The sequence below is a fragment of the Hyla sarda genome, unplaced genomic scaffold, assembly GCF_029499605.1.
Source record: "Hyla sarda isolate aHylSar1 unplaced genomic scaffold, aHylSar1.hap1 scaffold_1634, whole genome shotgun sequence".
Classification (NCBI taxonomy): domain Eukaryota; kingdom Metazoa; phylum Chordata; class Amphibia; order Anura; family Hylidae; genus Hyla; species Hyla sarda.
In genome coordinates this window covers 41,349-67,500 of record NW_026608271.1, presented here as the reverse complement: position 1 = coordinate 67,500, position 26,152 = coordinate 41,349, and the positions used below count along the sequence as shown (strand labels likewise).

The 26,152-nt window shown below is 43.5% G+C and overlaps 16 pseudogenes; all 16 read right to left on the bottom strand.

The window, feature by feature from the left end:
* The window catches only part of LOC130311443 (U2 spliceosomal RNA), a 265-nt pseudogene extending 57 nt beyond the window's left edge, over positions 1-208 (bottom strand).
* Positions 209-1,655: 1,447 nt separating this feature from the next.
* On the bottom strand, positions 1,656-1,919 carry LOC130311413 (U2 spliceosomal RNA; annotated as a pseudogene).
* A 1,459-nt stretch (positions 1,920-3,378) lies between these two features.
* Positions 3,379-3,643, bottom strand: LOC130311425 (U2 spliceosomal RNA; annotated as a pseudogene).
* Positions 3,644-5,101: 1,458 nt separating this feature from the next.
* Positions 5,102-5,365, bottom strand: LOC130311436 (U2 spliceosomal RNA; annotated as a pseudogene).
* Positions 5,366-6,841: 1,476 nt separating this feature from the next.
* On the bottom strand, positions 6,842-7,106 carry LOC130311448 (U2 spliceosomal RNA; annotated as a pseudogene).
* A 1,441-nt stretch (positions 7,107-8,547) lies between these two features.
* Positions 8,548-8,812, bottom strand: LOC130311424 (U2 spliceosomal RNA; annotated as a pseudogene).
* A 1,469-nt stretch (positions 8,813-10,281) lies between these two features.
* Positions 10,282-10,546, bottom strand: LOC130311423 (U2 spliceosomal RNA; annotated as a pseudogene).
* Positions 10,547-12,007: 1,461 nt separating this feature from the next.
* On the bottom strand, positions 12,008-12,270 carry LOC130311451 (U2 spliceosomal RNA; annotated as a pseudogene).
* A 1,470-nt stretch (positions 12,271-13,740) lies between these two features.
* LOC130311435 (U2 spliceosomal RNA) lies at positions 13,741-14,004 on the bottom strand (annotated as a pseudogene).
* Positions 14,005-15,488: 1,484 nt separating this feature from the next.
* On the bottom strand, positions 15,489-15,754 carry LOC130311445 (U2 spliceosomal RNA; annotated as a pseudogene).
* A 1,447-nt stretch (positions 15,755-17,201) lies between these two features.
* On the bottom strand, positions 17,202-17,465 carry LOC130311412 (U2 spliceosomal RNA; annotated as a pseudogene).
* A 1,461-nt stretch (positions 17,466-18,926) lies between these two features.
* LOC130311422 (U2 spliceosomal RNA) lies at positions 18,927-19,191 on the bottom strand (annotated as a pseudogene).
* Positions 19,192-20,653: 1,462 nt separating this feature from the next.
* On the bottom strand, positions 20,654-20,917 carry LOC130311440 (U2 spliceosomal RNA; annotated as a pseudogene).
* Positions 20,918-22,380: 1,463 nt separating this feature from the next.
* On the bottom strand, positions 22,381-22,644 carry LOC130311447 (U2 spliceosomal RNA; annotated as a pseudogene).
* A 1,467-nt stretch (positions 22,645-24,111) lies between these two features.
* LOC130311438 (U2 spliceosomal RNA) lies at positions 24,112-24,375 on the bottom strand (annotated as a pseudogene).
* A 1,465-nt stretch (positions 24,376-25,840) lies between these two features.
* Positions 25,841-26,104, bottom strand: LOC130311449 (U2 spliceosomal RNA; annotated as a pseudogene).
* Positions 26,105-26,152: the final 48 nt, after the last annotated feature.

Below are 26,152 nucleotides of genomic sequence, written 5' to 3'. Positions count from 1 at the left end.
GACAGAAGCAAGCTTCCAAATCAGCTCCCTTTCTCAAAAATCCATTTAATTTATGGTCCCCAGATAGGGAACATATGTATCAGTATGTGCTCACAAGTCACCCAAGTGCAAGTATTCACACAAAAAAAAACGTGCCTCAGGATGCGATCTGTCGCAAGATCCTTTCTTTTTTTTATACTTGATCTAAGCCAAAAGGCCTAGAGGGGATAACCGGGAAAGGGGTGGACCCAACCATGTCCCCTTCATGAGCACTCACATTACTCATAGGAATGGAAGGAAGGCTGGCAGCCAACCAGCCTCCCATACACTCTCTGGGTGGGTGGCAGTCAGCCACCCATACATACAGCACAGGCTAAACCCACACCATCACTTAAAAAAAGGACAGGCGACCATTGCACTCTGATGGAGCATTTAGCAATGCAATCCATAGCCTGGCTTTTGCCTGAACCCCCATCACTCCTCCTCTTGCATATAAGACAATATTTCAGATCTGCATATGAAAACAACACGCCTACCTTTGTTGCACATAGCTGCCTGCCTGTCTCTAGTTACCCCACTGGCTGTAGCTGCGTCCCTTCCGACATGGAATAACACCAACTGTAACGATAAACTGAAAATTAACAGTATAAACCTGCATCATTTTGGACTCTGGTATTTGCTGAATCCGGGTGACCTGACAATCGATGGTGGTGCCGCTGGTGATTCTGGCCTTCTTGGAATCTGTTGGGCCTATGTGTTAGCTCACACATCACTTGGGTATCCATGGTAACTACCACAACATGGTCATCTGCAGTTTACATCTAGCCCGTGGCATTGAATGGCATTTTAAAAGTGCTAAGGGTCCTGGTGCAATAATCCTCCCATGAGGATCAGCCTCAACGGCTTTGTAGATTGCACTCATGTCAGCAACTCCATATACATTTTTTTTCTTCATGCTTCTTTCTTCATCCTTTTTTCTTTCTGTCATTCAGACTTTCATTCATTCGATCTCTCTCACTCACTTGCTTTAACTCATTTGTTCTCACTCACTCACTCAATCACTCACTCACTCATTCACTCTCACTCACTCTCACTCTCTCACTCACTCGCTCACTAAGTCAGTCTCTCTCTCTCTCTTTTTCTTTTTATATATATTTTTTTCCGTCTTCTTCTTCTTCTTCTTCAGACCCTGTCATATCACTAATGCCTTTCCAATACCACCAGCAGATGGAGACACTCCATTGCAACATTGGTTGTGAGCAGCAGTTTCTAAAAACAAATGCCTCATGGCGGATTTCCCATCCATCAATGGATGGTAAATTTTGTTTTTATCATTCACTGACCACAGAAACCAATGCATGGTCAAGCAACAGCAATGACACACCCTTGTGTATAGGCATGAGACCCTCACGTCATTTAACAGGATTCAGCACCACCCACAAGACAGCTACCTGTCATGTCATGTCAAACCTGCACAGGTGTGCTAGATTATTATTATTTAGTTTTATTTTATTTTTTTACACCAATCAGTGTGCAAACATGGTCATTAAAACGCTAAATGAATAGACGTTCATAAACCAGTCAGTGCAACTCATCATTTTGGTCTCCAATTCTCAAACTCAAATTCTCACCCACGGAGGATTAAATGAGAATCTTTCTTGTTTAACACTGGAATGGGGTGGTGCACTGTTCACTACCCGAAGATACTGCCACATCGGGTCAATGCATAGGGCGACAGAAGCAAGCTTCCAAATCAGCTCCCTTTCTCAAAAATCCATTTAATTTATGGTCCCCAGATAGGGAACGTATGTATCAGTATGTGCTCACAAGTCACCCAAGTGCAAGTATTCACACAAAAAAAAACGTGCCTCAGGATGCGATCTGTCGCAAGATCCTTTCTTTTTTTACACTTGATCTAAGCCAAAAGGCCTAGAGGGGATAACCGGGAAAGGGGTGGACCCAACCATGTCCCCTTCATGAGCACTCACATTACTCATAGGAATGGAAGGAAGGCTGGCAGCCAACCAGCCTCCCATACACTCTCTGGGTGGGTGGCAGTCAGCCACCCATACATACATACAGCACAGGCTAAACCCACATCATCACTTAAAAAAAGGACAGGCGACCATTGCACTCTGATGGAGCATTTAGCAATGCAATCCATAGCCTGGCTTTTGCCTGAACCCCCATCACTCCTCCTCTTGCATATAAGACAATATTTCAGATCTGCATATGAAAACAACACGCCTACCTTTGTTGCACATAGCTGCCTGCCTGTCTCTAGTTACCCCACTGGCTGTAGCTGCGTCCCTTCCGACATGGAATAACACCAACTGTAACGATAAATTGAAAATTAACAGTATAAACCTGCATCATTTTGGACTCTGGTATTTGCTGAATCCGGGTGACCTGACAATCGATGGTGGTGCCGCTGGTGATTCTGGCCTTCTTGGAATCTGTTGGGCCTATGTGTTAGCTCACACATCACTTGGGTATCCATGGTAACTACCACAACATGGTCATCTGCAGTTTACATCTAGCCCGTGGCATTGAATGGCATTTTAAAAGTGCTAAGGGTCCTGGTGCAATAATCCTCCCATGAGGATCAGCCTCAACGGCTTTGTAGATTGCACTCATGTCAGCAACTCCATATACATTTTTTTTTCTTCATGCTTCTTTCTTCATCCTTTTTTCTTTCTGTCATTCAGACTTTCATTCATTCGATCTCTCTCACTCACTTGCTTTAACTCATTTGTTCTCACTCACTCACTCAATCACTCACTCACTCATTCACTCTCACTCACTCTCACTCTCTCACTCACTCGCTCACTAAGTCAGTCTCTCTCTCTCTCTCTCTTTTTCTTTTTATATATATTTTTTTCCGTCTTCTTCTTCTTCTTCTTCTTCAGACCCTGTCATAGCACTAATGCCTTTCCAATACCACCAGCAGATGGAGACACTCCATTGCAACATTGGTTGTGAGCAGCAGTTTCTAAAAACAAATGCCTCATGGCGGATTTCCCATCCATCAATGGATGGTAAATTTTGTTTTTATCATTCACTGACCACAGAAACCAATGCATGGTCAAGCAACAGCAATGACACACCCTTGTGTATAGGCATGAGACCCTCACGTCATTTAACAGGATTCAGCACCACCCACAAGACAGCTACCTGTCATGTCATGTCAAACCTGCACAGGTGTGCTAGATTATTATTATTTAGTTTTATTTTATTTTTTTACACCAATCAGTGTGCAAACATGGTCATTAAAACGCTAAATGAATAGACGTTCATAAACCAGTCAGTGCAACTCATCATTTTGGTCTCCAATTCTCAAACTCAAATTCTCACCCACGGAGGATTAAATGAGAATCTTTCTTGTTTAACACTGGAATGGGGTGGTGCACTGTTCACTACCCGAAGATACTGCCACATCGGGTCAATGCATAGGGCGACAGAAGCAAGCTTCCAAATCAGCTCCCTTTCTCAAAAATCCATTTAATTTATGGTCCCCAGATAGGGAACGTATGTATCAGTATGTGCTCACAAGTCACCCAAGTGCAAGTATTCACACAAAAAAAAAACGTGCCTCAGGATGCGATCTGTCGCAAGATCCTTTCTTTTTTTACACTTGATCTAAGCCAAAAGGCCTAGAGGGGATAACCGGGAAAGGGGTGGACCCAACCATGTCCCCTTCATGAGCACTCACATTACTCATAGGAATGGAAGGAAGGCTGGCAGCCAACCAGCCTCCCATACACTCTCTGGGTGGGTGGCAGTCAGCCACCCATACATACATACAGCACAGGCTAAACCCACATCATCACTTAAAAAAAGGACAGGCGACCATTGCACTCTGATGGAGCATTTAGCAATGCAATCCATAGCCTGGCTTTTGCCTGAACCCCCATCACTCCTCCTCTTGCATATAAGACAATATTTCAGATCTGCATATGAAAACAACACGCCTACCTTTGTTGCACATAGCTGCCTGCCTGTCTCTAGTTACCCCACTGGCTGTAGCTGCGTCCCTTCCGACATGGAATAACACCAACTGTAACGATAAACTGAAAATTAACAGTATAAACCTGCATCATTTTGGACTCTGGTATTTGCTGAATCCGGGTGACCTGACAATCGATGGTGGTGCCGCTGGTGATTCTGGCCTTCTTGGAATCTGTTGGGCCTATGTGTTAGCTCACACATCACTTGGGTATCCATGGTAACTACCACAACATGGTCATCTGCAGTTTACATCTAGCCCGTGGCATTGAATGGCATTTTAAAAGTGCTAAGGGTCCTGGTGCAATAATCCTCCCATGAGGATCAGCCTCAACGGCTTTGTAGATTGCACTCATGTCAGCAACTCCATATACATTTTTTTTTCTTCATGCTTCTTTCTTCATCCTTTTTTCTTTCTGTCATTCAGACTTTCATTCATTCGATCTCTCTCACTCACTTGCTTTAACTCATTTGTTCTCACTCACTCACTCACTCAATCACTCACTCACTCATTCACTCTCACTCACTCTCACTCTCTCACTCACTCGCTCACTAAGTCAGTCTCTCTCTCTCTCTCTTTTTCTTTTTATATATATTTTTTTCCGTCTTCTTCTTCTTCTTCTTCAGACCCTGTCATAGCACTAATGCCTTTCCAATACCACCAGCAGATGGAGACACTCCATTGCAACATTGGTTGTGAGCAGCAGTTTCTAAAAACAAATGCCTCATGGCGGATTTCCCATCCATCAATGGATGGTAAATTTTGTTTTTATCATTCACTGACCACAGAAACCAATGCATGGTCAAGCAACAGCAATGACACACCCTTGTGTATAGGCATGAGACCCTCACGTCATTTAACAGGATTCAGCACCACCCACAAGACAGCTACCTGTCATGTCATGTCAAACCTGCACAGGTGTGCTAGATTATTATTATTTAGTTTTATTTTATTTTTTTACACCAATCAGTGTGCAAACATGGTCATTAAAACGCTAAATGAATAGACGTTCATAAACCAGTCAGTGCAACTCATCATTTTGGTCTCCAATTCTCAAACTCAAATTCTCACCCACGGAGGATTAAATGAGAATCTTTCTTGTTTAACACTGGAATGGGGTGGTGCACTGTTCACTACCCGAAGATACTGCCACATCGGGTCAATGCATAGGGCGACAGAAGCAAGCTTCCAAATCAGCTCCCTTTCTCAAAAATCCATTTAATTTATGGTCCCCAGATAGGGAATGTATGTATCAGTATGTGCTCACAAGTCACCCAAGTGCAAGTATTCACACAAAAAAAAACGTGCCTCAGGATGCGATCTGTCGCAAGATCCTTTCTTTTTTTACACTTGATCTAAGCCAAAAGGCCTAGAGGGGATAACCGGGAAAGGGGTGGACCCAACCATGTCCCCTTCATGAGCACTCACATTACTCATAGGAATGGAAGGAAGGCTGGCAGCCAACCAGCCTCCCATACACTCTCTGGGTGGGTGGCAGTCAGCCACCCATACATACATACAGCACAGGCTAAACCCACATCATCACTTAAAAAAAGGACAGGCGACCATTGCACTCTGATGGAGCATTTAGCAATGCAATCCATAGCCTGGCTTTTGCCTGAACCCCCATCACTCCTCCTCTTGCATATAAGACAATATTTCAGATCTGCATATGAAAACAACACGCCTACCTTTGTTGCACATAGCTGCCTGCCTGTCTCTAGTTACCCCACTGGCTGTAGCTGCGTCCCTTCCGACATGGAATAACACCAACTGTAACGATAAACTGAAAATTAACAGTATAAACCTGCATCATTTTGGACTCTGGTATTTGCTGAATCCGGGTGACCTGACAATCGATGGTGGTGCCGCTGGTGATTCTGGCCTTCTTGGAATCTGTTGGGCCTATGTGTTAGCTCACACATCACTTGGGTATCCATGGTAACTACCACAACATGGTCATCTGCAGTTTACATCTAGCCCGTGGCATTGAATGGCATTTTAAAAGTGCTAAGGGTCCTGGTGCAATAATCCTCCCATGAGGATCAGCCTCAACGGCTTTGTAGATTGCACTCATGTCAGCAACTCCATATACATTTTTTTTTCTTCATACTTCTTTCTTCATCCTTTTTTCTTTCTGTCATTCAGACTTTCATTCATTCAATCTCTCTCACTCACTTGCTTTAACTCATTTGTTCTCACTCACTCACTCACTCACTCACTCACTCAATCACTCACTCACTCATTCACTCTCACTCACTCTCACTCTCTCACTCACTCGCTCACTAAGTCAGTCTCTCTCTCTCTCTCTTTTTCTTTTTATATATATTTTTTTCCGTCTTCTTCTTCTTCTTCTTCTTCTTCAGACCCTGTCATAGCACTAATGCCTTTCCAATACCACCAGCAGATGGAGACACTCCATTGCAACATTGGTTGTGAGCAGCAGTTTCTAAAAACAAATGCCTCATGGCGGATTTCCCATCCATCAATGGATGGTAAATTTTGTTTTTATCATTCACTGACCACAGAAACCAATGCATGGTCAAGCAACAGCAATGACACACCCTTGTGTATAGGCATGAGACCCTCACGTCATTTAACAGGATTCAGCACCACCCACAAGACAGCTACCTGTCATGTCATGTCAAACCTGCACAGGTGTGCTAGATTATTATTATTTAGTTTTATTTTATTTTTTTACACCAATCAGTGTGCAAACATGGTCATTAAAACGCTAAATGAATAGACGTTCATAAACCAGTCAGTGCAACTCATCATTTTGGTCTCCAATTCTCAAACTCAAATTCTCACCCACGGAGGATTAAATGAGAATCTTTCTTGTTTAACACTGGAATGGGGTGGTGCACTGTTCACTACCCAAAGATACTGCCACATCGGGTCAATGCATAGGGCGACAGAAGCAAGCTTCCAAATCAGCTCCCTTTCTCAAAAATCCATTTAATTTATGGTCCCCAGATAGGGAACGTATGTATCAGTATGTGCTCACAAGTCACCCAAGTGCAAGTATTCACACAAAAAAAAAACGTGCCTCAGGATGCGATCTGTCGCAAGATCCTTTCTTTTTTAACACTTGATCTAAGCCAAAAGGCCTAGAGGGGATAACCGGGAAAGAGGTGGACCCAACCATGTCCCCTTCATGAGCACTCACATTACTCATAGGAATGGAAGGAAGGCTGGCAGCCAACCAGCCTCCCATACACTCTCTGGGTGGGTGGCAGTCAGCAACCCATACATACATACAGCACAGGCTAAACCCACATCATCACTTAAAAAAAGGACAGGCGACCATTGCACTCTGATGGAGCATTTAGCAATGCAATCCATAGCCTGGCTTTTGCCTGAACCCCCATCACTCCTCCTCTTGCATATAAGACAATATTTCAGATCTGCATATGAAAACAACACGCCTACCTTTGTTGCACATAGCTGCCTGCCTGTCTCTAGTTACCCCACTGGCTGTAGCTGCGTCCCTTCCGACATGGAATAACACCAACTGTAACGATAAACTGAAAATTAACAGTATAAACCTGCATCATTTTGGACTCTGGTATTTGCTGAATCCGGGTGACCTGACAATCGATGGTGGTGCCGCTGGTGATTCTGGCCTTCTTGGAATCTGTTGGGCCTATGTGTTAGCTCACACATCACTTGGGTATCCATGGTAACTTCCACAACATGGTCATCTGCAGTTTACATCTAGCCCGTGGCATTGAATGGCATTTTAAAAGTGCTAAGGGTCCTGGTGCAATAATCCTCCCATGAGGATCAGCCTCAACGGCTTTGTAGATTGCACTCATGTCAGCAACTCCATATACATTTTTTTTTCTTCATGTTTCTTTCTTCATCCTTTTTTCTTTCTGTCATTCAGACTTTCATTCATTCGATCTCTCTCACTCACTTGCTTTAACTCATTTGTTCTCACTCACTCACTCACTCAATCACTCACTCACTCATTCACTCTCACTCACTCTCACACTAAGTCAGTCTCTCTCTCTCTCTCTCTCTTTTTCTTTTTATATATATTTTTTTCCGTCTTCTTCTTCTTCTTCAGACCCTGTCATAGCACTAATGCCTTTCCAATACCACCAGCAGATGGAGACACTCCATTGCAACATTGGTTGTGAGCAGCAGTTTCTAAAAACAAATGCCTCATGGCGGATTTCCCATCCATCAATGGATGGTAAATTTTGTTTTTATCATTCACTGACCACAGAAACCAATGCATGGTCAAGCAACAGCAATGACACACCCTTGTGTATAGGCATGAGACCCTCACGTCATTTAACAGGATTCAGCACCACCCACAAGACAGCTACCTGTCATGTCATGTCAAACCTGCACAGGTGTGCTAGATTATTATTATTTAGTTTTATTTTATTTTTTTACACCAATCAGTGTGCAAACATGGTCATTAAAACGCTAAATGAATAGACGTTCATAAACCAGTCAGTGCAACTCATCATTTTGGTCTCCAATTCTCAAACTCAAATTCTCACCCACGGAGGATTAAATGAGAATCTTTCTTGTTTAACACTGGAATGGGGTGGTGCACTGTTCACTACCCGAAGATACTGCCACATCGGGTCAATGCATAGGGCGACAGAAGCAAGCTTCCAAATCAGCTCCCTTTCTCAAAAATCCATTTAATTTATGGTCCCCAGATAGGGAACGTATGTATCAGTATGTGCTCACAAGTCACCCAAGTGCAAGTATTCACACAAAAAAAAAACGTGCCTCAGGATGCGATCTGTCGCAAGATCCTTTCTTTTTTTACACTTGATCTAAGCCAAAAGGCCTAGAGGGGATAACCGGGAAAGGGGTGGACCCAACCATGTCCCCTTCATGAGCACTCACATTACTCATAGGAATGGAAGGAAGGCTGGCAGCCAACCAGCCTCCCATACACTCTCTGGGTGGGTGGCAGTCAGCCACCCATACATACATACAGCACAGGCTAAACCCACATCATCACTTAAAAAAAGGACAGGCGACCATTGCACTCTGATGGAGCATTTAGCAATGCAATCCATAGCCTGGCTTTTGCCTGAACCCCCATCACTCCTCCTCTTGCATATAAGACAATATTTCAGATCTGCATATGAAAACAACACGCCTACCTTTGTTGCACATAGCTGCCTGCCTGTCTCTAGTTACCCCACTGGCTGTAGCTGCGTCCCTTCCGACATGGAATAACACCAACTGTAACGATAAACTGAAAATTAACAGTATAAACCTGCATCATTTTGGACTCTGGTATTTGCTGAATCCGGGTGACCTGACAATCGATGGTGGTGCCGCTGGTGATTCTGGCCTTCTTGGAATCTGTTGGGCCTATGTGTTAGCTCACACATCACTTGGGTATCCATGGTAACTACCACAACATGGTCATCTGCAGTTTACATCTAGCCCGTGGCATTGAATGGCATTTTAAAAGTGCTAAGGGTCCTGGTGCAATAATCCTCCCATGAGGATCAGCCTCAACGGCTTTGTAGATTGCACTCATGTCAGCAACTCCATATACATTTTTTTTTCTTCATGCTTCTTTCTTCATCCTTTTTTCTTTCTGTCATTCAGACTTTCATTCATTCGATCACTCTCACTCACTTGCTTTAACTCATTTGTTCTCACTCACTCACTCACTCACTCACTCAATCACTCACTCACTCATTCACTCTCACTCACTCTCACTCTCTCACTCACTCGCTCACTAAGTCAGTCTCTCTCTCTCTCTCTCTCTCTTTTTCTTTTTATATATATTTTTTTCCGTCTTCTTCTTCTTCTTCAGACCCTGTCATAGCACTAATGCCTTTCCAATACCACCAGCAGATGGAGACACTCCATTGCAACATTGGTTGTGAGCAGCAGTTTCTAAAAACAAATGCCTCATGGCGGATTTCCCATCCATCAATGGATGGTAAATTTTGTTTTTATCATTCACTGACCACAGAAACCAATGCATGGTCAAGCAACAGCAATGACACACCCTTGTGTATAGGCATGAGACCCTCACGTCATTTAACAGGATTCAGCACCACCCACAAGACAGCTACCTGTCATGTCATGTCAAACCTGCACAGGTGTGCTAGATTATTATTATTTAGTTTTATTTTATTTTTTTACACCAATCAGTGTGCAAACATGGTCATTAAAACGCTAAATGAATAGACGTTCATAAACCAGTCAGTGCAACTCATCATTTTGGTCTCCAATTCTCAAACTCAAATTCTCACCCACGGAGGATTAAATGAGAATCTTTCTTGTTTAACACTGGAATGGGGTGGTGCACTGTTCACTACCCGAAGATACTGCCACATCGGGTCAATGCATAGGGCGACAGAAGCAAGCTTCCAAATCAGCTCCCTTTCTCAAAAATCCATTTAATTTATGGTCCCCAGATAGGGAACGTATGTATCAGTATGTGCTCACAAGTCACCCAAGTGCAAGTATTCACACAAAAAAAAAACGTGCCTCAGGATGCGATCTGTCGCAAGATCCTTTCTTTTTTTACACTTGATCTAAGCCAAAAGGCCTAGAGGGGATAACCGGGAAAGGGGTGGACCCAACCATGTCCCCTTCATGAGCACTCACATTACTCATAGGAATGGAAGGAAGGCTGGCAGCCAACCAGCCTCCCATACACTCTCTGGGTGGGTGGCAGTCAGCCACCCATACATACATACAGCACAGGCTAAACCCACATCATCACTTAAAAAAAGGACAGGCGACCATTGCACTCTGATGGAGCATTTAGCAATGCAATCCATAGCCTGGCTTTTGCCTGAACCCCCATCACTCCTCCTCTTGCATATAAGACAATATTTCAGATCTGCATATGAAAACAACACGCCTACCTTTGTTGCACATAGCTGCCTGCCTGTCTCTAGTTACCCCACTGGCTGTAGCTGCGTCCCTTCCGACATGGAATAACACCAACTGTAACGATAAACTGAAAATTAACAGTATAAACCTGCATCATTTTGGACTCTGGTATTTGCTGAATCCGGGTGACCTGACAATCGATGGTGGTGCCGCTGGTGATTCTGGCCTTCTTGGAATCTGTTGGGCCTATGTGTTAGCTCACACATCACTTGGGTATCCATGGTAACTACCACAACATGGTCATCTGCAGTTTACATCTAGCCCGTGGCATTGAATGGCATTTTAAAAGTGCTAAGGGTCCTGGTGCAATAATCCTCCCATGAGGATCAGCCTCAACGGCTTTGTAGATTGCACTCATGTCAGCAACTCCATATACATTTTTTTTTCTTCATGCTTCTTTCTTCATCCTTTTTTCTTTCTGTCATTCAGACTTTCATTCATTCAATCTCTCTCACTCACTTGCTTTAACTCATTTGTTCTCACTCACTCACTCACTCAATCACTCACTCACTCATTCACTCTCACTCACTCTCACTCTCTCACTCACTCGCTCACTAAGTCAGTCTCTCTCTCTCTCTCTCTCTCTTTTTCTTTTTATATATATTTTTTTCCGTCTTCTTCTTCTTCTTCAGACCCTGTCATAGCACTAATGCCTTTCCAATACCACCAGCAGATGGAGACACTCCATTGCAACATTGGTTGTGAGCAGCAGTTTCTAAAAACAAATGCCTCATGGCGGATTTCCCATCCATCAATGGATGGTAAATTTTGTTTTTATCATTCACTGACCACAGAAACCAATGCATGGTCAAGCAACAGCAATGACACACCCTTGTGTATAGGCATGAGACCCTCACGTCATTTAACAGGATTCAGCACCACCCACAAGACAGCTACCTGTCATGTCATGTCAAACCTGCACAGGTGTGCTAGATTATTATTATTTAGTTTTATTTTATTTTTTTACACCAATCAGTGTGCAAACATGGTCATTAAAACGCTAAATGAATAGACGTTCATAAACCAGTCAGTGCAACTCATCATTTTGGTCTCCAATTCTCAAACTCAAATTCTCACCCACGGAGGATTAAATGAGAATCTTTCTTGTTTAACACTGGAATGGGGTGGTGCACTGTTCACTACCCGAAGATACTGCCACATCGGGTCAATGCATAGGGCGACAGAAGCAAGCTTCCAAATCAGCTCCCTTTCTCAAAAATCCATTTAATTTATGGTCCCCAGATAGGGAACGTATGTATCAGTATGTGCTCACAAGTCACCCAAGTGCAAGTATTCACACAAAAAAAACGTGCCTCAGGATGCGATCTGTCGCAAGATCCTTTCTTTTTTTACACTTGATCTAAGCCAAAAGGCCTAGAGGGGATAACCGGGAAAGGGGTGGACCCAACCATGTCCCCTTCATGAGCACTCACATTACTCATAGGAATGGAAGGAAGGCTGGCAGCCAACCAGCCTCCCATACACTCTCTGGGTGGGTGGCAGTCAGCCACCCATACATACATACAGCACAGGCTAAACCCACATCATCACTTAAAAAAAGGACAGGCGACCATTGCACTCTGATGGAGCATTTAGCAATGCAATCCATAGCCTGGCTTTTGCCTGAACCCCCATCACTCCTCCTCTTGCATATAAGACAATATTTCAGATCTGCATATGAAAACAACACGCCTACCTTTGTTGCACATAGCTGCCTGCCTGTCTCTAGTTACCCCACTGGCTGTAGCTGCGTCCCTTCCGACATGGAATAACACCAACTGTAACGATAAACTGAAAATTAACAGTATAAACCTGCATCATTTTGGACTCTGGTATTTGCTGAATCCGGGTGACCTGACAATCGATGGTGGTGCCGCTGGTGATTCTGGCCTTCTTGGAATCTGTTGGGCCTATGTGTTAGCTCACACATCACTTGGGTATCCATGGTAACTACCACAACATGGTCATCTGCAGTTTACATCTAGCCCGTGGCATTGAATGGCATTTTAAAAGTGCTAAGGGTCCTGGTGCAATAATCCTCCCATGAGGATCAGCCTCAACGGCTTTGTAGATTGCACTCATGTCAGCAACTCCATATACATTTTTTTTTCTTCATGCTTCTTTCTTCATCCTTTTTTCTTTCTGTCATTCAGACTTTCATTCATTCGATCTCTCTCACTCACTTGCTTTAACTCATTTGTTCTCACTCACTCACTCACTCAATCACTCACTCACTCATTCACTCTCACTCACTCTCACTCTCTCACTCACTCGCTCACTAAGTCAGTCTCTCTCTCTCTCTCTCTCTCTCTCTCTTTTTCTTTTTATATATATTTTTTTCCGTCTTCTTCTTCTTCTTCTTCAGACCCTGTCATAGCACTAATGCCTTTCCAATACCACCAGCAGATGGAGACACTCCATTGCAACATTGGTTGTGAGCAGCAGTTTCTAAAAACAAATGCCTCATGGCGGATTTCCCATCCATCAATGGATGGTAAATTTTGTTTTTATCATTCACTGACCACAGAAACCAATGCATGGTCAAGCAACAGCAATGACACACCCTTGTGTATAGGCATGAGACCCTCACGTCATTTAACAGGATTCAGCACCACCCACAAGACAGCTACCTGTCATGTCATGTCAAACCTGCACAGGTGTGCTAGATTATTATTATTTAGTTTTATTTTATTTTTTTACACCAATCAGTGTGCAAACATGGTCATTAAAACGCTAAATGAATAGACGTTCATAAACCAGTCAGTGCAACTCATCATTTTGGTCTCCAATTCTCAAACTCAAATTCTCACCCACGGAGGATTAAATGAGAATCTTTCTTGTTTAACACTGGAATGGGGTGGTGCACTGTTCACTACCCGAAGATACTGCCACATCGGGTCAATGCATAGGGCGACAGAAGCAAGCTTCCAAATCAGCTCCCTTTCTCAAAAATCCATTTAATTTATGGTCCCCAGATAGGGAATGTATGTATCAGTATGTGCTCACAAGTCACCCAAGTGCAAGTATTCACACAAAAAAAAACGTGCCTCAGGATGCGATCTGTCGCAAGATCCTTTCTTTTTTTACACTTGATCTAAGCCAAAAGGCCTAGAGGGGATAACCGGGAAAGGGGTGGACCCAACCATGTCCCCTTCATGAGCACTCACATTACTCATAGGAATGGAAGGAAGGCTGGCAGCCAACCAGCCTCCCATACACTCTCTGGGTGGGTGGGTGGCAGTCAGCCACCCATACATACATACAGCACAGGCTAAACCCACATCATCACTTAAAAAAAGGACAGGCGACCATTGCACTCTGATGGAGCATTTAGCAATGCAATCCATAGCCTGGCTTTTGCCTGAACCCCCATCACTCCTCCTCTTGCATATGAGACAATATTTCAGATCTGCATATGAAAACAACACTCCTACCTTTGTTGCACATAGCTGCCTGCCTGTCTCTAGTTACCCCACTGGCTGTAGCTGCGTCCCTTCCGACATGGAATAACACCAACTGTAACGATAAACTGAAAATTAACAGTATAAACCTGCATCATTTTGGACTCTGGTATTTGCTGAATCCGGGTGACCTGACAATCGATGGTGGTGCCGCTGGTGATTCTGGCCTTCTTGGAATCTGTTGGGCCTATGTGTTAGCTCACACATCACTTGGGTATCCATGGTAACTACCACAACATGGTCATCTGCAGTTTACATCTAGCCCGTGGCATTGAATGGCATTTTAAAAGTGCTAAGGGTCCTGGTGCAATAATCCTCCCATGAGGATCAGCCTCAACGGCTTTGTAGATTGCACTCATGTCAGCAACTCCATATACATTTTTTTTTCTTCATGCTTCTTTCTTCATCCTTTTTTCTTTCTGTCATTCGGACTTTCATTCATTCGATCTCTCTCACTCACTTGCTTTAACTCATTTGTTCTCACTCACTCACTCACTCACTCAATCACTCACTCACTCACTCATTCACTCTCACTCACTCTCACTCTCTCACTCACTCGCTCACTAAGTCAGTCTCTCTCTCTCTCTCTCTTTTTCTTTTTATATATATTTTTTTCCGTCTTCTTCTTCTTCTTCTTCTTCTTCTTCTTCAGACCCTGTCATAGCACTAATGCCTTTCCAATACCACCAGCAGATGGAGACACTCCATTGCAACATTGGTTGTGAGCAGCAGTTTCTAAAAACAAATGCCTCATGGCGGATTTCCCATCCATCAATGGATGGTAAATTTTGTTTTTATCATTCACTGACCACAGAAACCAATGCATGGTCAAGCAACAGCAATGACACACCCTTGTGTATAGGCATGAGACCCTCACGTCATTTAACAGGATTCAGCACCACCCACAAGACAGCTACCTGTCATGTCATGTCAAACCTGCACAGGTGTGCTAGATTATTATTATTTAGTTTTATTTTATTTTTTTACACCAATCAGTGTGCAAACATGGTCATTAAAACGCTAAATGAATAGACGTTCATAAACCAGTCAGTGCAACTCATCATTTTGGTCTCCAATTCCCAAACTCAAATTCTCACCCACGGAGGATTAAATGAGAATCTTTCTTGTTTAACACTGGAATGGGGTGGTGCACTGTTCACTACCCGAAGATACTGCCACATCGGGTCAATGCATAGGGCGACAGAAGCAAGCTTCCAAATCAGCTCCCTTTCTCAAAAATCCATTTAATTTATGGTCCCCAGATAGGGAACATATGTATCAGTATGTGCTCACAAGTCACCCAAGTGCAAGTATTCACACAAAAAAAAAACGTGCCTCAGGATGCGATCTGTCGCAAGATCCTTTCTTTTTTTTATACTTGATCTAAGCCAAAAGGCCTAGAGGGGATAACCGGGAAAGGGGTGGACCCAACCATGTCCCCTTCATGAGCACTCACATTACTCATAGGAATGGAAGGAAGGCTGGCAGCCAACCAGCCTCCCATACACTCTCTGGGTGGGTGGCAGTCAGCCACCCATACATACAGCACAGGCTAAACCCACATCATCACTTAAAAAAAGGACAGGCGACCATTGCACTCTGATGGAGCATTTAGCAATGCAATCCATAGCCTGGCTTTTGCCTGAACCCCCATCACTCCTCCTCTTGCATATAAGACAATATTTCAGATCTGCATATGAAAACAACACGCCTACCTTTGTTGCACATAGCTGCCTGCCTGTCTCTAGTTACCCCACTGGCTGTAGCTGCGTCCCTTCCGACATGGAATAACACCAACTGTAACGATAAACTGAAAATTAACAGTATAAACCTGCATCATTTTGGACTCTGGTATTTGCTGAATCCGGGTGACCTGACAATCGATGGTGGTGCCGCTGGTGATTCTGGCCTTCTTGGAATCTGTTGGGCCTATGTGTTAGCTCACACATCACTTGGGTATCCATGGTAACTACCACAACATGGTCATCTGCAGTTTACATCTAGCCCGTGGCATTGAATGGCATTTTAAAAGTGCTAAGGGTCCTGGTGCAATAATCCTCCCATGAGGATCAGCCTCAACGGCTTTGTAGATTGCACTCATGTCAGCAACTCCATATACATTTTTTTTCTTCATGCTTCTTTCTTCATCCTTTTTTCTTTCTGTCATTCAGACTTTCATTCATTCGATCTCTCTCACTCACTTGCTTTAACTCATTTGTTCTCACTCACTCACTCAATCACTCACTCACTCATTCACTCTCACTCACTCTCACTCTCTCACTCACTCGCTCACTAAGTCAGTCTCTCTCTCTCTCTTTTTCTTTTTATATATATTTTTTTCCGTCTTCTTCTTCTTCTTCTTCAGACCCTGTCATATCACTAATGCCTTTCCAATACCACCAGCAGATGGAGACACTCCATTGCAACATTGGTTGTGAGCAGCAGTTTCTAAAAACAAATGCCTCATGGCGGATTTCCCATCCATCAATGGATGGTAAATTTTGTTTTTATCATTCACTGACCACAGAAACCAATGCATGGTCAAGCAACAGCAATGACACACCCTTGTGTATAGGCATGAGACCCTCACGTCATTTAACAGGATTCAGCACCACCCACAAGACAGCTACCTGTCATGTCATGTCAAACCTGCACAGGTGTGCTAGATTATTATTATTTAGTTTTATTTTATTTTTTTACACCAATCAGTGTGCAAACATGGTCATTAAAACGCTAAATGAATAGACGTTCATAAACCAGTCAGTGCAACTCATCATTTTGGTCTCCAATTCTCAAACTCAAATTCTCACCCACGGAGGATTAAATGAGAATCTTTCTTGTTTAACACTGGAATGGGGTGGTGCACTGTTCACTACCCGAAGATACTGCCACATCGGGTCAATGCATAGGGCGACAGAAGCAAGCTTCCAAATCAGCTCCCTTTCTCAAAAATCCATTTAATTTATGGTCCCCAGATAGGGAACGTATGTATCAGTATGTGCTCACAAGTCACCCAAGTGCAAGTATTCACACAAAAAAAAACGTGCCTCAGGATGCGATCTGTCGCAAGATCCTTTCTTTTTTTACACTTGATCTAAGCCAAAAGGCCTAGAGGGGATAACCGGGAAAGGGGTGGACCCAACCATGTCCCCTTCATGAGCACTCACATTACTCATAGGAATGGAAGGAAGGCTGGCAGCCAACCAGCCTCCCATACACTCTCTGGGTGGGTGGCAGTCAGCCACCCATACATACATACAGCACAGGCTAAACCCACATCATCACTTAAAAAAAGGACAGGCGACCATTGCACTCTGATGGAGCATTTAGCAATGCAATCCATAGCCTGGCTTTTGCCTGAACCCCCATCACTCCTCCTCTTGCATATAAGACAATATTTCAGATCTGCATATGAAAACAACACGCCTACCTTTGTTGCACATAGCTGCCTGCCTGTCTCTAGTTACCCCACTGGCTGTAGCTGCGTCCCTTCCGACATGGAATAACACCAACTGTAACGATAAATTGAAAATTAACAGTATAAACCTGCATCATTTTGGACTCTGGTATTTGCTGAATCCGGGTGACCTGACAATCGATGGTGGTGCCGCTGGTGATTCTGGCCTTCTTGGAATCTGTTGGGCCTATGTGTTAGCTCACACATCACTTGGGTATCCATGGTAACTACCACAACATGGTCATCTGCAGTTTACATCTAGCCCGTGGCATTGAATGGCATTTTAAAAGTGCTAAGGGTCCTGGTGCAATAATCCTCCCATGAGGATCAGCCTCAACGGCTTTGTAGATTGCACTCATGTCAGCAACTCCATATACATTTTTTTTTCTTCATGCTTCTTTCTTCATCCTTTTTTCTTTCTGTCATTCAGACTTTCATTCATTCGATCTCTCTCACTCACTTGCTTTAACTCATTTGTTCTCACTCACTCACTCACTCAATCACTCACTCACTCATTCACTCTCACTCACTCTCACTCTCTCACTCACTCGCTCACTAAGTCAGTCTCTCTCTCTCTCTCTTTTTCTTTTTATATATATTTTTTTCCGTCTTCTTCTTCTTCTTCTTCTTCAGACCCTGTCATAGCACTAATGCCTTTCCAATACCACCAGCAGATGGAGACACTCCATTGCAACATTGGTTGTGAGCAGCAGTTTCTAAAAACAAATGCCTCATGGCGGATTTCCCATCCATCAATGGATGGTAAATTTTGTTTTTATCATTCACTGACCACAGAAACCAATGCATGGTCAAGCAACAGCAATGACACACCCTTGTGTATAGGCATGAGACCCTCACGTCATTTAACAGGATTCAGCACCACCCACAAGACAGCTACCTGTCATGTCATGTCAAACCTGCACAGGTGTGCTAGATTATTATTATTTAGTTTTATTTTATTTTTTTACACCAATCAGTGTGCAAACATGGTCATTAAAACGCTAAATGAATAGACGTTCATAAACCAGTCAGTGCAACTCATCATTTTGGTCTCCAATTCTCAAACTCAAATTCTCACCCACGGAGGATTAAATGAGAATCTTTCTTGTTTAACACTGGAATGGGGTGGTGCACTGTTCACTACCCGAAGATACTGCCACATCGGGTCAATGCATAGGGCGACAGAAGCAAGCTTCCAAATCAGCTCCCTTTCTCAAAAATCCATTTAATTTATGGTCCCCAGATAGGGAACGTATGTATCAGTATGTGCTCACAAGTCACCCAAGTGCAAGTATTCACACAAAAAAAAAACGTGCCTCAGGATGCGATCTGTCGCAAGATCCTTTCTTTTTTTACACTTGATCTAAGCCAAAAGGCCTAGAGGGGATAACCGGGAAAGGGGTGGACCCAACCATGTCCCCTTCATGAGCACTCACATTACTCATAGGAATGGAAGGAAGGCTGGCAGCCAACCAGCCTCCCATACACTCTCTGGGTGGGTGGCAGTCAGCCACCCATACATACATACAGCACAGGCTAAACCCACATCATCACTTAAAAAAAGGACAGGCGACCATTGCACTCTGATGGAGCATTTAGCAATGCAATCCATAGCCTGGCTTTTGCCTGAACCCCCATCACTCCTCCTCTTGCATATAAGACAATATTTCAGATCTGCATATGAAAACAACACGCCTACCTTTGTTGCACATAGCTGCCTGCCTGTCTCTAGTTACCCCACTGGCTGTAGCTGCGTCCCTTCCGACATGGAATAACACCAACTGTAACGATAAACTGAAAATTAACAGTATAAACCTGCATCATTTTGGACTCTGGTATTTGCTGAATCCGGGTGACCTGACAATCGATGGTGGTGCCGCTGGTGATTCTGGCCTTCTTGGAATCTGTTGGGCCTATGTGTTAGCTCACACATCACTTGGGTATCCATGGTAACTACCACAACATGGTCATCTGCAGTTTACATCTAGCCCGTGGCATTGAATGGCATTTTAAAAGTGCTAAGGGTCCTGGTGCAATAATCCTCCCATGAGGATCAGCCTCAACGGCTTTGTAGATTGCACTCATGTCAGCAACTCCATATACATTTTTTTTTCTTCATGCTTCTTTCTTCATCCTTTTTTCTTTCTGTCATTCAGACTTTCATTCATTCGATCTCTCTCACTCACTTGCTTTAACTCATTTGTTCTCACTCACTCACTCACTCAATCACTCACTCACTCATTCACTCTCACTCACTCTCACTCTCTCACTCACTCGCTCACTAAGTCAGTCTCTCTCTCTCTCTCTCTCTTTTTCTTTTTATATATATTTTTTTCCGTCTTCTTCTTCTTCTTCTTCAGACCCTGTCATAGCACTAATGCCTTTCCAATACCACCAGCAGATGGAGACACTCCATTGCAACATTGGTTGTGAGCAGCAGTTTCTAAAAACAAATGCCTCATGGTGGATTTCCCATCCATCAATGGATGGTAAATTTTGTTTTTATCATTCACTGACCACAGAAACCAATGCATGGTCAAGCAACAGCAATGACACACCCTTGTGTATAGGCATGAGACCCTCACGTCATTTAACAGGATTCAGCACCACCCACAAGACAGCTACCTGTCATGTCATGTCAAACCTGCACAGGTGTGCTAGATTATTATTATTTAGTTTTATTTTATTTTTTTACACCAATCAGTGTGCAAACATGGTCATTAAAACGCTAAATGAATAGACGTTCATAAACCAGTCAGTGCAACTCATCATTTTGGTCTCCAATTCTCAAACTCAAATTCTCACCCACGGAGGATTAAATGAGAATCTTTCTTGTTTAACACTGGAATGGGGTGGTGCACTGTTCACTACCCGAAGATACTGCCACATCGGGTCAATGCATAGGGCGACAGAAGCAAGCTTCCAAATCAGCTCCCTTTCTCAAAAATCCATTTAATTTATGGTCCCCAGATAGGGAACGTATGTATCAGTATGTGCTCACAAGTCACCCAAGTGCAAGTATTCACACAAAAAAAAACGTGCCTCAGGATGCGATCTGTCGCAAGATCCTTTCTTTTTTTACACTTGATCTAAGCCAAAAGGCTTAGAGAGGATAACCGGGAAAGGGGTGGACCCAACCATGCCCCCTTCATGAGCACTCACATTACTCATAGGAATGGAAGGAAGGCTGGCAGCCAACCAGCCTCCCATACACTCTCTGGGTGGGTGGCAGTCAGCCACCCATACATACATACAGCACAGGCTAAACCCACATCATCACTTAAAAAAAGGACAGGCGACCATTGCACTCTGATGGAGCATTTAGCAATGCAATCCATAGCCTGGCTTTTGCCTGAACCCCCATCACTCCTCCTCTTGCATATAAGACAATATTTCAGATCTGCATATGAAAACAACACGCCTACCTTTGTTGCACATAGCTGCCTGCCTGTCTCTAGTTACCCCACTGGCTGTAGCTGCGTCCCTTCCGACATGGAATAACACCAACTGTAACGATAAACTGAAAATTAACAGTATAAACCTGCATCATTTTGGACTCTGGTATTTGCTGAATCCGGGTGACCTGACAATCGATGGTGGTGCCGCTGGTGATTCTGGCCTTCTTGGAATCTGTTGGGCCTATGTGTTAGCTCACACATCACTTGGGTATCCATGGTAACTACCACAACATGGTCATCTGCAGTTTACATCTAGCCCGTGGCATTGAATGGCATTTTAAAAGTGCTAAGGGTCCTGGTGCAATAATCCTCCCATGAGGATCAGCCTCAACGGCTTTGTAGATTGCACTCATGTCAGCAACTCCATATACATTTTTTTTTCTTCATGCTTCTTTCTTCATCCTTTTTTCTTTCTGTCATTCAGACTTTCATTCATTCGATCTCTCTCACTCACTTGCTTTAACTCATTTGTTCTCACTCACTCACTCACTCACTCAATCACTCACTCACTCATTCACTCTCACTCACTCTCACTCTCTCACTCACTCGCTCACTAAGTCAGTCTCTCTCTCTCTCTTTTTCTTTTTATATATATTTTTTTCCGTCTTCTTCTTCTTCTTCTTCTTCAGACCCTGTCATAGCACTAATGCCTTTCCAATACCACCAGCAGATGGAGACACTCCATTGCAACATTGGTTGTGAGCAGCAGTTTCTAAAAACAAATGCCTCATGGCGGATTTCCCATCCATCAATGGATGGTAAATTTTGTTTTTATCATTCACTGACCACAGAAACCAATGCATGGTCAAGCAACAGCAATGACACACCCTTGTGTATAGGCATGAGACCCTCACGTCATTTAACAGGATTCAGCACCACCCACAAGACAGCTACCTGTCATGTCATGTCAAACCTGCACAGGTGTGCTAGATTATTATTATTTAGTTTTATTTTATTTTTTTACACCAATCAGTGTGCAAACATGGTCATTAAAACGCTAAATGAATAGACGTTCATAAACCAGTCAGTGCAACTCATCATTTTGGTCTCCAATTCTCAAACTCAAATTCTCACCCACGGAGGATTAAATGAGAATCTTTCTTGTTTAACACTGGAATGGGGTGGTGCACTGTTCACTACCCAAAGATACTGCCACATCGGGTCAATGCATAGGGCGACAGAAGCAAGCTTCCAAATCAGCTCCCTTTCTCAAAAATCCATTTAATTTATGGTCCCCAGATAGGGAACGTATGTATCAGTATGTGCTCACAAGTCACCCAAGTGCAAGTATTCACACAAAAAAAAACGTGCCTCAGGATGCAATCTGTCGCAAGATCCTTTCTTTTTTAACACTTGATCTAAGCCAAAAGGCCTAGAGGGGATAACCGGGAAAGAGGTGGACCCAACCATGTCCCCTTCATGAGCACTCACATTACTCATAGGAATGGAAGGAAGGCTGGCAGCCAACCAGCCTCCCATACACTCTCTGGGTGGGTGGCAGTCAGCAACCCATACATACATACAGCACAGGCTAAACCCACATCATCACTTAAAAAAAGGACAGGCGACCATTGCACTCTGATGGAGCATTTAGCAATGCAATCCATAGCCTGGCTTTTGCCTGAACCCCCATCACTCCTCCTCTTGCATATAAGACAATATTTCAGATCTGCATATGAAAACAACACGCCTACCTTTGTTGCACATAGCTGCCTGCCTGTCTCTAGTTACCCCACTGGCTGTAGCTGCGTCCCTTCCGACATGGAATAACACCAACTGTAACGATAAACTGAAAATTAACAGTATAAACCTGCATCATTTTGGACTCTGGTATTTGCTGAATCCGGGTGACCTGACAATCGATGGTGGTGCCGCTGGTGATTCTGGCCTTCTTGGAATCTGTTGGGCCTATGTGTTAGCTCACACATCACTTGGGTATCCATGGTAACTTCCACAACATGGTCATCTGCAGTTTACATCTAGCCCGTGGCATTGAATGGCATTTTAAAAGTGCTAAGGGTCCTGGTGCAATAATCCTCCCATGAGGATCAGCCTCAACGGCTTTGTAGATTGCACTCATGTCAGCAACTCCATATACATTTTTTTTTCTTCATGTTTCTTTCTTCATCCTTTTTTCTTTCTGTCATTCAGACTTTCATTCATTCGATCTCTCTCACTCACTTGCTTTAACTCATTTGTTCTCACTCACTCACTCACTCACTCACTCAATCACTCACTCACTCATTCACTCTCACTCACTCTCACTCTCTCACTCACTCGCTCACTAAGTCAGTCTCTCTCTCTCTCTTTTTCTTTTTATATATATTTTTTTCCGTCTTCTTCTTCTTCTTCTTCTTCAAACCCTGTCATAGCACTAATGCCTTTCCAATACCACCAGCAGATGGAGACACTCCATTGCAACATTGGTTGTGAGCAGCAGTTTCTAAAAACAAATGCCTCATGGCGGATTTCCCATCCATCAATGGATGGTAAATTTTGTTTTTATCATTCACTGACCACAGAAACCAATGCATGGTCAAGCAACAGCAATGACACACCCTTGTGTATAGGCATGAGACCCTCACGTCATTTAACAGGATTCAGCACCACCCACAAGACAGCTACCTGTCATGTCATGTCAAACCTGCACAGGTGTGCTAGATTATTATTATTTAGTTTTATTTTATTTTTTTACACCAATCAGTGTGCAAACATGGTCATTAAAACGCTAAATGAATAGACGTTCATAAACCAGTCAGTGCAACTCATCATTTTGGTCTCCAATTCTCAAACTCAAATTCTCACCCACGGAGGATTAAATGAGAATCTTTCTTGTTTAACACTGGAATGGGGTGGTGCACTGTTCACTACCCGAAGATACTGCCACATCAGGTCAATGCATAGGGCGACAGAAGCAAGCTTCCAAATCAGCTCCCTTTCTCAAAAATCCATTTAATTTATGGTCCCCAGATAGGGAACGTATGTATCAGTATGTGCTCACAAGTCACCCAAGTGCAAGTATTCACACAAAAAAAAACGTGCCTCAGGATGCGATCTGTCGCAAAATCCTTTCTTTTTTTACACTTGATCTAAGCCAAAAGGCCTAGAGGGGATAACCGGGAAAGGGGTGGACCCAACCATGTCCCCTTCATGAGCACTCACATTACTCATAGGAATGGAAGGAAGGCTGGCAGCCAACCAGCCTCCCATACACTCTCTGGGTGGGTGGCAGTCAGCCACCCATACATACATACAGCACAGGCTAAACCCACATCATCACTTAAAAAAAGGACAGGCGACCATTGCACTCTGATGGAGCATTTAGCAATGCAATCCATAGCCTGGCTTTTGCCTGAACCCCCATCACTCCTCCTCTTGCATATAAGACAATATTTCAGATCTGCATATGAAAACAACACGCCTACCTTTGTTGCACATAGCTGCCTGCCTGTCTCTAGTTACCCCACTGGCTGTAGCTGCGTCCCTTCCGACATGGAATAACACCAACTGTAACGATAAACTGAAAATTAACAGTATAAACCTGCATCATTTTGGACTCTGGTATTTGCTGAATCCGGGTGACCTGACAATCGATGGTGGTGCCGCTGGTGATTCTGGCCTTCTTGGAATCTGTTGGGCCTATGTGTTAGCTCACACATCACTTGGGTATCCATGGTAACTACCACAACATGGTCATCTGCAGTTTACATCTAGCCCGTGGCATTGAATGGCATTTTAAAAGTGCTAAGGGTCCTGGTGCAATAATCCTCCCATGAGGATCAGCCTCAACGGCTTTGTAGATTGCACTCATGTCAGCAACTCCATATACATTTTTTTTTCTTCATGCTTCTTTCTTCATCCTTTTTTCTTTCTGTCATTCAGACTTTCATTCATTCGATCTCTCTCACTCACTTGCTTTAACTCATTTGTTCTCACTCACTCACTCACTCACTCAATCACTCACTCACTCATTCACTCTCACTCACTCTCACTCTCTCACTCACTCGCTCACTAAGTCAGTCTCTCTCTCTCTCTCTCTCTCTTTTTCTTTTTATATATATTTTTTTCCGTCTTCTTCTTCTTCTTCAGACCCTGTCATAGCACTAATGCCTTTCCAATACCACCAGCAGATGGAGACACTCCATTGCAACATTGGTTGTGAGCAGCAGTTTCTAAAAACAAATGCCTCATGGCGGATTTCCCATCCATCAATGGATGGTAAATTTTGTTTTTATCATTCACTGACCACAGAAACCAATGCATGGTCAAGCAACAGCAATGACACACCCTTGTGTATAGGCATGAGACCCTCACGTCATTTAACAGGATTCAGCACCACCCACAAGACAGCTACCTGTCATGTCATGTCAAACCTGCACAGGTGTGCTAGATTATTATTATTTAGTTTTATTTTATTTTTTTACACCAATCAGTGTGCAAACATGGTCATTAAAACGCTAAATGAATAGACGTTCATAAACCAGTCAGTGCAACTCATCATTTTGGTCTCCAATTCTCAAACTCAAATTCTCACCCACGGAGGATTAAATGAGAATCTTTCTTGTTTAACACTGGAATGGGGTGGTGCACTGTTCACTACCCGAAGATACTGCCACATTGGGTCAATGCATAGGGCGACAGAAGCAAGCTTCCAAATCAGCTCCCTTTCTCAAAAATCCATTTAATTTATGGTCCCCAGATAGGGAACGTATGTATCAGTATGTGCTCACAAGTCACCCAAGTGCAAGTATTCACACAAAAAAAAACGTGCCTCAGGATGCGATCTGTCGCAAGATCCTTTCTTTTTTTACACTTGATCTAAGCCAAAAGGCCTAGAGGGGATAACCGGGAAAGGGGTGGACCCAACCATGTCCCCTTCATGAGCACTCAC